Source organism: Meriones unguiculatus, chromosome 4 (genome assembly GCF_030254825.1).
Source record: "Meriones unguiculatus strain TT.TT164.6M chromosome 4, Bangor_MerUng_6.1, whole genome shotgun sequence".
In the NCBI taxonomy this organism is placed as follows: domain Eukaryota; kingdom Metazoa; phylum Chordata; class Mammalia; order Rodentia; family Muridae; genus Meriones; species Meriones unguiculatus.
Genome location: NC_083352.1, coordinates 117637351 through 117650411, shown reverse-complemented (window position 1 = coordinate 117650411; position 13061 = coordinate 117637351). Strand labels below are relative to the sequence as shown.

The window sequence follows — 13061 nt, the reverse complement described above, 5'->3', positions numbered from 1 at the left end:
TTGAAAAGGTCTTTCGAGAAAAAAAAAAAGAACTAGATTATTGCTTAACCTCAGGAAGTGAAATTCAGAAGCAAAAAAGTAGTTGCTCAGCAACATGGGAGACTGTGTTCCTCCTTCTCAAACCTCCTTCCTCAGTGAGCATCTGAGGCTTGGTTCTGTACTTTGTTCTAGAAGTGATGGCAGTAGATGTAACAGATATGATTTCATGAACCACTTTCACGGTGGAGAGAGGAAGATGACATGCAACCAAACAAGTGATTACTATTTATAATGTGGGCTTTGAAGGCAATGAGCAGGTTGCCTAGGGAGGCAGTAACAACTCAGGTAGAGGTTTGTGTAGGGCTGTTTGAAAAGGTAACATTTGAGAAGTAGGGAAGCAGACCTTGATACTGGCAAGCTGGCCTGGCACTCACAGCTATACCCCTCTCCCAGTGAGCATAAGATATTTCATAGAAATCAAACTGAGACAAGAGCCCTTGTGAAATTCGTGATGAGAAGAGACAATTGCAAGACACATATGAACAGTCACATATGAACAGAGACGAAAAACATGAGCACATTGGTCATGACCACAAATAAATGTCTAAACATTCCTCAGTTCTAGCTGACAGAATGCCCGCTACCTCTTTGCCAGGTACATTCTTCCTTCAGTTAAGATTTATGAAGCTGTCTAATAATATTACATCTAGCATCCAATCTGGATTTTGTTTAACCCATCTATAATTTCACTGAGCACAGACCACGTTCTGTGAGCCCCTTCTGACATCCTTTTCCTTAGAGGCCCACCCCTCTCCATGCTGCATAGCAATTTCTTCCAAACTGAAATATTCATAGCTGGAGGGAAGATCTTTAAGATCCAGGAAGTAAAATTTACTAGGCTCAAGGAGTAAACAGCTCACAAGTCTTAGGTAGTTCCTGAAACTTAGAAGATTCACAAGGCCCCTCTCCAAGGTATTATAAGCAATAATAGCTACTGGAGAGAGAAGATTCTCTAACCAGCCAAGCTGGTTAGGAATCCTACAAGGAAAACCAGGATGGAGCTTTTGTGAATCAGTACCATGCAATGTGTGTGTGTGTGTGTGTGTGTGTGTGTGTGTTTTAATGATACAGCTGTCTTTGGTCATACATGTTCTTGTATGTAAACCTTCATCCTCATTCCTAGAAGTGACCTCAATAAATTTAATGGTTCACTAAGCTAGAGTTGCCATAATCATTTCTTTGGTCAGTTATCTATCCATAGTGAATAAGTTTGTTCATGTGTCCCCGGGAGAAGTCGCACAGTGCCTGATACACAATAATCCCAACGTCCTCAATATTGTGTATCCTACTGCTAGTCTTTTTAAGTCATATTTGATTTCAAACTAAGGGATAAGCAAATGTCAACTATAAAGAGCTGGGTAGAGTATTCCAGACTGAAGGAGGAGCAATTGCCAAGATGAAATCAGCTTGTGATGTTCTAGAACTTGAGGAAGGCTCTCCAGAGCAGAAAGAAAGAGGGAGACACATTATGAGCATCAGTGACACAAAGGAGTGGCTCAGTGAAGGTCCTACAGATCACAGACAGACTGAGTTTTACTCAAACTCAATAGGAATGCGTTGGGAGGAAGCTTATCCATTGTCACACCATGATAAGCAGCAGAGGACACTTGTCACTGGAGCCTGCTCTTCACTTTGTTGACAGGCCTGATAGATTTCATGATGAAATGATTTTTGGTCCCTACTCCAGGCACTCTTCTGGGGACTTAGCTGCCAAGCCACAGTGTCAGTGGGAGGCTAGGACCACTCTATCACAGATCATTCCTTTGTAGGCCTGTTGTGCTGACTTAGTCCCTAAGTCTGGTTAACCTGCTTCTCTTTCCTACTCAGCACTTCAATACCGTATTAGAAGTATGAATCATCCCTTATGGTTGCTTGGCTATTCTTTTTTCTTGTACCAGTTGGATTAGTGCTACTAGCTAAGAGGGGCTTCTAAAATGCTTTTAATTCTTCTGTGGACCCAAGCCCCAGATAGTGAGACCTTAGAGCACAAATTCTGAGAACAACTTACTTCCAATCCTAAGCTGTGCCAGTCTACTTCATTTACCTGAAGCCCCACAAACCTAGAAGCTCTGTCAGCAGTGATACCTTCCATTATTTTCCTTGGCTTGACTGTATCCCAGGAGATAATTGGATGTGAAATGCCCTGAGGTGCAGCAAAACCAGGTCCCAGGATTGCTGATCAGCCAGTTCCTGGATGATGCTTCAGGGCATAGCCAAGAGCCTGCCTCCTCCATAACCAGTTCAGCCTACCAGGATTTCTTCCTGTTACCACTGTACTCTATGAAAGGAAACTTCCAGAGTCCTTACTAGGGAGGAACCATTTTAGTAGGGCCTGTCATTCTCTTTTCTTGTCAAGGAAAACTCCACACACACTAACTCTGCACGTGAATGGGGGAAAGGCAGAAAGGGAAGCTCCTTAGAGTGCTTGAATGTTTTCACTGGACATCATTCTGCCACTCAAGACTCAATGACATTTCCCTGAAAGCTATGGCAATATTACCCCCCTCAGGTGAGAGGAGGGGAGGGGCAGAACCCCAGTGGGAGCAGGGAGAGCAGTTTTGTGATTTCCCATTTAGGGATCCTGACTGTGTTGGTGCTTACACCATTCTGTGCATTTGTTAAAACTCAGCATGGGCATGCTCAAAATTAAAATATAAATTATTTAATATTAAAAGATGAAGAAGTATGTCTCACAGAGCTTTGGGACAAATAGTGATGACCTGAGGTGATGCACACAGCATCCAGACCAATGCCTGAGGCATAAGGTGTGTACAGATGATTCATTGGCCTCCATACAAAGGTTGATGTTAGACCTTCATAGCTACTGTCCAAATTTACTGCATGCTCCTACAATAAACATCTAAGTTACAGGCATAAGCTTAAAGGTGGGTACTCCTGGAAACACCTCGGTTTTTCTCAGATCAAAGGGATTTTTTGGGATAGAGGTCTTCAGGTTTAAAATTGGGTCTTTCTGGGAAGCTGGGTTGAGTTGTTTTTCGGAATTTGAGTAGTGGGGAATTTCATCCTCTTTGGGAGTCTAAAGTCTAGTCTCAGTCTATTCGTGGACTCATTTAATGTTCAATTTAGTGAAGTATGTGGGGGAATTTACTAAAAAATAAAGACCACCCTGGACAGTTGTATAGGTTGGGGACAATACAAGACAACTAGATCTAAAGCACTGTGCACGAGACAGTATAGTTTTCTATACATCTGTATTACAAACATATTTTTGGAAGGTAATGGTTAAGTATCTTGAGAAGGCTACATCTTCTGCTTTTTCTGTCTGAGGTGCTGTTTGAGTTAGTGATAGCCTCGGCAGAGGCTAAACTTTCAACAGGCACTATCTATTCTGTGCTGTGAGGCATATGCCTTAGAGATTATAAATGTGGATGGAGAAGGCAGGAGAGGATGGCTAATGATCTCTACTCAGAATGGCATCAGGAGAACAAATATTATTGCATACCATGTCACTAAATAGACAGTAATTTATGAATTCTGCTGGTGAAGCTAAATAGAAAATCAGATTGCTGCAAGACGCAGGTATTTGTCTGTCATGGGAACCTGGATCAAGTCAGAAGCGCTGAGTGTGTGTCTGTGTGTACAGTCATAACACATCTTTTAAAGAACCCAATTACAGCCCACACTTAGGAAGCAAGGAGGATGGGGAGTTTGAGGCCAGCCTGGGTTGTACAGTGAGATCTGATCTCAAAGTCACAGAGAAACAAAAGGGCTAGGGCAATAGCTTATTTGGTAGAGTGCTTGCTGGACAAACATGAGGACCCATGTTTAAGCCTCAGAACCCATGTGAAAAGAAAAGCTTGCCATGGTAGCTTATGCATTCAGTGCTGGGCAGGCACAGGCAAATGAATCTCTGGAGCATGATGCTCAAACTGAGGAATGAAATTAGTGAATTACAGACCAGTGAGAAGCTCTGTCTCTAGAAAGAAGGTGGAAGTACATCCTGAGGAATGATACCCAAAATTTTAACCCCTGGTTTCCATAAGCTTGCAAACACATGCACACAAACCTGCACAAAATGTGTGTGTTCAGACATGCACACACTACAAAGTTAAAAAAAAAAAAAACAACAACACAGATTTCTTTCAGATGACAATTGTTATGTCAGTGGCTTTCAAATTTTGGTAGGTATTCAGATTTCCCAAGGACTTGGCTAAATGCAGAGCTCCCTAGCTGTCGGGTTCAAAAAAACCTGCAAAAATGGCTCTCTGTGGTGCCTACGAGCATACCAAAACACACAGGCTTCTAGGCTCTCAGCATCACAAGCAATCTTTTGCAGAGTCCTTGCTGTCATCCTGGCTCTTCTCAGCTCTTCTCACCCATCCCTACCCAAAACTTTTCTAGCTTGTGGCATTCCTTGCCTCCAGCTTCTCTTTCCCATATAATTCTGCCATTTAAGCTACAAGTTCTCTTTTTTTCTTTTCCTTTCTGTCTCTCTTGGCCCTCTCTCTTTTGCCCTTCTCTCTTGGTCATCTCTTTTTCTCCCTCTCTCGCTCCCCCCTTTTCCTCTCATGACCTGGCCCGGTCTTCTGGCCATGTTCAGCTTCCTACTTTCTCTCCTTGCTCTGCACTCTTCTGGTCCCTCAAGTTTTACTTTCTTGCATATTTGCAATAAAAACCTTCACCTCAACCATATCATATCCCCAGTTGCTACAATGGCTATCTGGCATCAGTGACCCTAAGCCTCAGTGTCCGTTCTTAACTCTCTACCTGCCTCTGACATACATTAAAGCTTGAGAACTGCTGTCATAGGCAGTAAGGCAGATGCACATAGCAAATGCCCCTGGGGAAACTCAGGCTCAGCGTTAAAGGCTGACGCTCCACACATCCAGAGCGACCCCCACACAGGTGAGGATCTTTCTGTGTTGGTTTCTTCCCAGAAGACACAGTGTCTTTTTCTTGAAGTGAGCTATTCTTTTAAAAATATATTTATATGTTTAATTGACACATCCTAATTATGTATATCTATGGGGTATCCTCTGACAGCTCAATACATCTATACAATGCATAATGATCAGATTGGGTAATTAGCATATCTGTCACCTCAGACAGATGTCATTTCATTGTGTTGGGAATATTCAAAACCTCCAGTAGCTATTCTGAAATATACAATCAACTGTTGTCAAAACAGTCACAGTACTGTAGATTTTAAAGCTGTTCTTTCTTTCCAACTGTGCCCAAGTTCCTTCAAGCTATTTCCTCTCCATCTTTCCCTCCTCTAAACCCTTCCTAGGTTCTGGTGCCCACTACTTTGGCCTCTGCTTCTTTAAAACTAGTATTTTAGTTTCCACATTTAAGTGAGACCATGTGCTATCTGTCTTTCTCTGCATGACTTATTTCACTTAACATAATGCTCTCCTGTTCATCCATATTATTGCAAATGACAGTCTCATTTATATGGATGAATATTTCATAAAGTATGCATTCCACATTTTCTTTATCATTCATCCGCCAATAGACCCCTAGGCTGATTCCATATCTTAGCTATTGTGAGTGAAGATGTCTGTTCCGTGTACTGATTTAAATTCCTTTGATGTATAACTCAATGCAGGACAGTTGTATTATATGGTAGTTCTATTTCCAGCTATTTAAAGACCCTCCATACTGTTTTCCATAATGGCTGTACTTATTACATGCCCACCAACAATATGTGAGCTCCCCTTCCTCTGGATCCTCTGCTATCATTTATATCCTGACTAAAAATAAAAAATTTATGTGTATGAATGTTTTGCCTATATGTATGTAAATCACACTCATGCCTGGTACTCTCAGAAGTCAGAAAAGGACATCAGATCTTTGGAATTGGACATATGGAAGGTTATTATGAGAGTTCTAGGAAACTGATCCTAGGGGTTCTACAAGAATAGTAAGTGTCCTTAACCACCCCAATACCTTTTTACCCTCCACCCCAATTTCTTGCCATTTGACAACAGCAGTTCTAATTTGGGTGGGCTAATAGCTCATTTTGGTTTTGATTTGCCTTTGGGTATAATTATTGTTAACCACTTCATTTTTTACCAGTACTTCCTATTATAATTAAATATTTCATATTTGTACGTTATTTTCAGATGTTTGAGGGGGAAGAAAGAATGAATAAGGCTTTGTCCTTATTTTCAGGCCCAATGGAGAATCTTACACTCATTTCCTTATCCTTCCCAGCTCTGAGCTGGGAGAGAAAATCTACCCTAACCCCCCAAAGCCCATTGTCTCCATCATACACACTACACAGGAGCATCTAGGAGGTTGCTTTAGGCAGCAACTCTTTCCTAAACTCCAGTGTTAGACGGGATGAACTATTGGAGATCATCATTAATTTTTGTGGGGAGGCTACAATAACACCCAAGAGGTTAAAAGCACTTACTAGTTTCCTAGAGGACCCAAGTTCAGTTTCCAGTGCTTAAGTCAGGGAACTCTCAACCATCTATCTATAACTCCAGTTCCAGGGGATCTGATGCCCTCCTCTGGCCTCCACAGGCATGGCATAGACACACAAATTCATGTGCACATAGACACACACACTATGTACACAGTTTCTTTCTTATTCTACTTTGCTTCATCTCAGTGTCACATATCTTTTGTGACACTTATTTTGGTAACAGGTAACAAAAAGCCAACATTAATAATAACACTGCCAGAAACAACCAATTGCTTCTTCCTATCCTGTCCACATCCACATACCTCTAAAGCAGTGGTTCTCCTCCTTTGGGTTGTGACCCATCTGAGGGGTCAAAAGATCCTTTCCCAGGGGTCATATGTAAGATATTTACATTACAATTCATGACAGTAGTGAAATTATAAGTGTGAAGTAGCAAGAAAAATAAATTTTATGGCTGGGGGTTACCACAACATGAAGAACTAACGGGCATAGCATTAGGAAGATGGAGAACCACTGCTCTAAAGCATTTTAACTAGAGTTAACTTGCTATTTTAACTAGGGTTATGGCATTCCCTTATGTGGTGAGGTCATGAGCTTCCTTATACAGGGTCTCTACTTCTGGTTAGCCATCTCCAGTTACTGAAATGGTACAAAGGATGCCACTGGCACTCGGTGTTTCTGACCAGATGAGTGATTAGAAAAGGCCATATACTATCAGACTTAAAAATCCCTGCAAAACCAGTAAAGCATTTCACAAAAGATGAAACTAGGATTCACTTAGGAAAGAGTCTTGTCTAAGACTACTCAGCATCTTCTAATCTGGGTGAGTACTAGGTCTTTAGTCTTGGTCTCAGAACTTTTCTACAGACTCCTATGAGGTCAGTCACTCAGCTGGAGGGGTTCCTGTATCAAACATAAACAAATGTGTTGGCTGTGTTAAGAACACTCTTATAAGTCAAATGATTAAAAACAGGCTAACAGGACTGAGTTCACAGTGTCACCCAAACTAGCTCTTTCCCACATTTGTCCCGGCATGGGTTCAATGCCCTTTGGCCACTTCCAGGAAATGGCCCATTTTCTTCCTGTTTTAATCTGCCAGGAGAATGAGATGAACAGGTGGGAGCCTGGCTCTTCCATTTGGGCCATTATGATTTTGCAGAGTAGAGGAATGACCATGTTTCTCCATTTATGATTTGAGCATCTGCCACTAATCCCTCATGCCAGTCCCCAGAACCTTTCTCATCTATAAATCAAGGAACTGGACCAGAGTCTCTCTAGTAACAGGATGTTCTGTTAATCTGTTTCCAGTGAGGGGTGTCCTCCGTCCCTGCCCAGGAAGCTTCCGTTGCCACGGTTATGCTCTATTAGGAGGCTGCCTGCATGATATCACCCACAGATGACTAAGCAAGATGTCCTCTCCCCTCGAAAGCTGTGCACATGGTACATCCAGCCAGAGCTGGAAAATGAACAAATGTTTGCTCTTCATTAGACTGCATCATATTCCTCACAGCTGTTCCTTGTTGCCTTAAATAGCCTTAATGGAGCTGTGATAACCAGACACCTTCTGGTCGCCCTACTGGGCTCATTCCATTCATTACAGTGACAGGCTGTCTACATTGGATGGGGAGTAACACAATTCTTTTCTTTGTCTATATCACAAATTCACCTTTTCCTACTCTCCCTCATCTTACCCAAACCTGCTACCCTTCTGTTCATTGTGTTTACAGCATACAGAGACAACCCTGCTCTCTAACTAAAATCTGTTTACATTTGTTGGCATGCAACTGGAAAAAGTGGGACCATTTTGGCTATGGTAAGGAAAGGAGGAAAGGGGAAAGGGCTCTGTGGTTCAGGATTGTCTTTGATTGAATGTGATGGGCAGATTTAAGGATCAGACAATAAAACAGAGATAGTGAATGATATGGCCCACACTGGAAACTCCAGGAGTTTCCTAAGACTAGTGACTAATAATTTATAAAGTATATTTTAATCAACTAGAAAACTTGTTGAACACTGATCTCTGGTCCCACCAAAGTACATTTTCTTTTAATTGGTCTGAAATATGGCCAGTATACTGGTGCTTTAAAATTTTTCCCAGGTAGTTCTAACCTGAAGCCAAGATTAAAAATCTCAGCTGAGAGCCAGAAATGCATGGCAGTTAATTTGCTTTAGTCCTTCTTGAGTTCTTTGAACCATGGTTAATAAACTGTGATATAACTATGGGAGAGGAAGCCCAAGACTTGCATGGAAAGGAAACCCAATTAGTCTAGCTAATAGGTTCTTATTTGGACTCTCATTATATTAGCTACAGAAGGGCTCTTGGACTACCCTGATAAACACATTTGTCCTAAGTAGATAAGAATAGAAACGAGACCCAGGTCACCTACATACTTATGAAAATGGTAGGAAATGAGTCTAGGTATTTGGCTCACAGTGCAGGACAATCTATGCATTACTTCAAGTAGTGGAACTTAAAGCATGGATAATGAGAGACTCAAGTTTCCACATAAAGAGACCAAGTGGACTTTATAATTTTACATGCAGTGTGTTTGTGTGTGTGTGTGTGTGTGTGTGTGTGTGTGTGTGGTCTGTGTTCTGGGCCTAGTCTCCTGGTTTGGGGAGTACAGTCCAGTCTTTTTCAAGAATTATTGCCCCGGCTGCTCAACTTGCCTCTGGTATCTCTTTTCTCATACACGATTTGAAGTAAAAAAAAAATCTACTTTGAAATTTTCTACTCCCTCTATGGCCCCCATAACTCCTAGAATAAAGTCCAATTCCTCAGAGTGCCAAATATTACCCCATTCCTGGACACGTAGTTGCTAACAACTCCAGTCCCTATCTCCCTTCTTGTGTCCTCTTGTTTTTATACATCAAGCTACTTGTGGTTCCTCTAACTCAATCCACTTTCTATCCTCCCATAACATTGCTTGTAGTTCTCTGTCCAGAATACCCATCTATATTTTCACTTCCTATTCTTATTTTTTTACAGTTGGTTGAGACTAGTGTATTCCTGAAAATCACTAACATATCTATCATCAGGCTGAATATACCTTATCTCCATGGTTTGCTATAATTCTGGGTATTCCTTTATGGTGGCATTTTTTGTCTTGCAATTAAACTATCAGTCTATATGGCTGTCCTTAATCAAGTTCAAGTTCAAGTTCTACAGGTAGAGTAATGCTTACTGTATCTTCTTAGTCCATAGAGTCTAGTCCAATGCATAACTCATGGAAAGTACTCTATATCATCCTAAACTGGGACTTTCAAAAGGTTCAGTCCAAGGTTCCTGTCTCTGTTGACATGCCTGATGACTTCTTCTGATATTTTGGCTTTTCTTTGTAGCCTGGGCCTCTTTCTCAAGGTCATGTTCATATGGCTAACTGTTCATATGGACATTGAAAACTTATCAATTGAACTTCCAGTTGCTCCAGACTGGACCTCCCTGTAACTTCTCATTACTATTGGTGACAACTCCATTTTTCCAGTTGTCCAAGTAAGCACTTCAGAGTCATTCTTGAATCTTTTCCTTATGTACTCACCATGTATTAAGAAGTCTTGGGGGTAGAGAGATGGCTCAGTGGGTAAGAGCACTGTCTCCTCCTCCAGAGATCCTGAGTTCAATTCCTAGCAATCACATGGTGGCTCACAACCATCTATACTGGAATCTGATGCCCTCTTCTTGCATGCACATAGAACACTAATATGTAAAATAAATAAGATCTTTAGAAGTCTTGTTGGCTCTATCTTTGTGACATATTCAGTACCCAACCTTTTCTTATGGACTTCTCTACTGTCCCTGTTCACAGTCACATTGTCTCATCTGGCTTACCACATCACTGGCTCACCTTGCTCCCCAAGTACCATTCTACTCACAGTATCTAGAATGAATTTTCATACATAAAATCAGACCACTAGTGCCTGTTATCAAAGCTCTGCAGTTAGTTTCCAGCTTACTGAGAATGAAATCCAAACTCCTTACACTAATCTGTAGTCTACCAAAGACCGGGGTCCCTCTTTCATGCCCAGCATGTGTTCACTATACACTGACCAGCTTTCTTTATTCATGTTTGCACATGCCATTATATTATCACCTTGCCATGGAAATCCCTCCTCCCAAACCTACCCTTTTTAAGGACTGTTCTTTTACTTTCATTAATATTGGACCAACTTGCTTCTAATATTATGGATTATGCTATTCCCTTTCTTGTCCTACCCTCTTTTGTGCTAGCATACCATATCACCCCAAGACTATGTTATTTAGTATCTTATGTCCTCTTCTAGAATCTGGCAAGTGGTCCTCCTATGTCTACTTTCCCTCCTTACTGGAAGGGGGTCAGCTTTTCCTTTGCTCATATTTAACACAATGTGGCGTCAAAGCTTAGGCCACCGACAGTAGGTAATTTTTACCTTGGTGGGTTACCTTTGGAGTGCTGAACAACCATATAAAAAGTCCAACTGTTTTGGAAGTTACCACTTGGCCAGGAATGCCAGGCCACTCAGGAGGTTATGCAGAGGAATCCTAGTGGAAAATCTCCACTGAGATCATAGATGATGTCTGCATCTATTATTAGACATCAGAATAAAACCACTATAGAGATTTCAGCAACCAGCCATGGAGACTTGCATTATGGAGAAGAGATTAGTGTATATTTTATTCACTGTTCAAATTCCTAACCCGTAGAGCCAATTATTGAAATAAATCAATTGGGTTTTTTGTTGTTGTTGTTGTTGTTGTTCATATTTGAGGTAGTTTGTAATACAGCAAACAGTGGTTTATTTATTTTAAGTCTATGTTTGTTTTTTTATTAACTCTGCTAGAATAGAAGCTTCATGAGGGCATGGATACTATTGTATAGTATTGGGATACTATTGTATCCCAAATGCCTAGAATACTCCTGGGCAATAGTAAATACTCAATGCAAATCTAAGAGTGACTATATAGCTGGGTTTGAGAAGGCACAGCTTGTGAACACTGATGTTCCCTTAGACTTCAACTTGTCAAATCTACACATTGGTATGAAAAACATAAAAGCATAGCAGAATGGGGATGTGACAGGCAAGGATATCACACAGCAGCTGCATGACAGCAGAACTGGAGGCTCAAGGTTTTATGTCTACACGGAGCCTTGATGCAGATCTGTAATTCATGTACAAGATGAGGGTTATAGAAACCATAAGACCCTTTATGATAAAAGAAACCACAGTCATTTTCTGAGAAACTGGACTACCATATCCTACAAAAGTAGACTATTTCAACAAACAATGTTTTCTAATTAGCTCCTGGTTAACCAAACAATGCTGTTAACCAGAAGCATGATGTCACACTAGCTAGCCATTAATACAATTTGAACTAACTGAAGGTAAGGCTGGCTTCATCAGAAAAATTTAGAGTTGAGGCCCAAGTGATGGAATAACACACATTCTTTACTGTAAAGTAAGTTTATTTCCATGCTAGAAATCTTGGGAGATGCTGACAGGTAGAAAAAAAATAAAAACAAAAACAAAACATTCAATCTAACAACAACACAAACAACTGATGATACAGGGATAGATGCTTGAGAAGAAATATGCTAGAAAGAAATGTTCTAAAATGGTCAGTTGCATCTGTATTTCTGTTCTTGAATTTTAGATTTAAAGTTCACATAACAGGTATTTTAGGCTTTGACCACTTATGAACCTTTCTGATGAAGTACATACTTCTCTTGATGCTATTTGAACTTTCGAGACAAACTATAATGACTAAGGGCTTATCAAACTACAGTAATATTGGGCCTTTACAAACAACACACCCTGTCCTGAGATATTTGCTCAACGAACTGATCTGCATGTGTGTCAGCACACACACAGGCTTGGGACAATTTATCTTTTTAGGAAATAAGACTCAGATGTTATGGGAACATTACCCGTGACTCTTGTTCCAATATTCTTCCAAAACTGGTAGTCCTGTAACTATCCTGGCAGGAAAGGAAATATTCGAAAGAAAAACTTGTATCCTCCCTTTTCCTATCAGATTTCTGAAATGATGAGCCCCAGTGAATCCCAGGCTGGGGGAAGGAAAAGGCTGAATCAGCTTTGGTGCCAATCAGAGGAGGAGTTTGCCTCTAGGGAAGATATGCCATATAATTCTGGCAACTTAAATTAATATTTTGTAGCTCCTGGCTTTTGTTTCATCTTTTCTATAAACGGGCAACAATGCTGCAGAAATCAGGCCTCAACCAAGAATCTTTTTCTCCCTGGTTTGGAAAAACTATAAAGGAATACATTTACCTTTATCAGTTTGTGTCCTAATATACATAAATACATATATACACACATATATAATATTATATTAATATTTAATTAATATATAATAAATATTATATATATATTAAAGAAGCAATGGGTTTTGAATCTATGAGGCTTTGTGATAGACCGAGTATACACACAAAAAAGGTATTTGATTTAGACTATATCTGAAATTAACTGCTGCCTCCCCTGACCTGGTAAAAATGTTTCTATTCTCAAAGTATGACAAACATGGCCCGCTCTACTGTTCTGTACTCCCATAAAGTTTTAGGGGCAAATAGGTCTTAGGAACCATTTAGACACAATCTTCAATTAACGAAGAATTTGAAAACTGTGATATGCC

The 13061-nt window shown here is 40.6% G+C and overlaps 1 protein-coding gene across 17 annotated transcripts in view; it reads right to left on the bottom strand.

Annotated features, from left to right (window-relative positions):
• Ptprt (protein tyrosine phosphatase receptor type T) overlaps positions 1-13061 on the bottom strand; it is a 1127865-nt gene that overhangs the window by 70170 nt on the left and 1044634 nt on the right. The window lies entirely within an intron of this gene.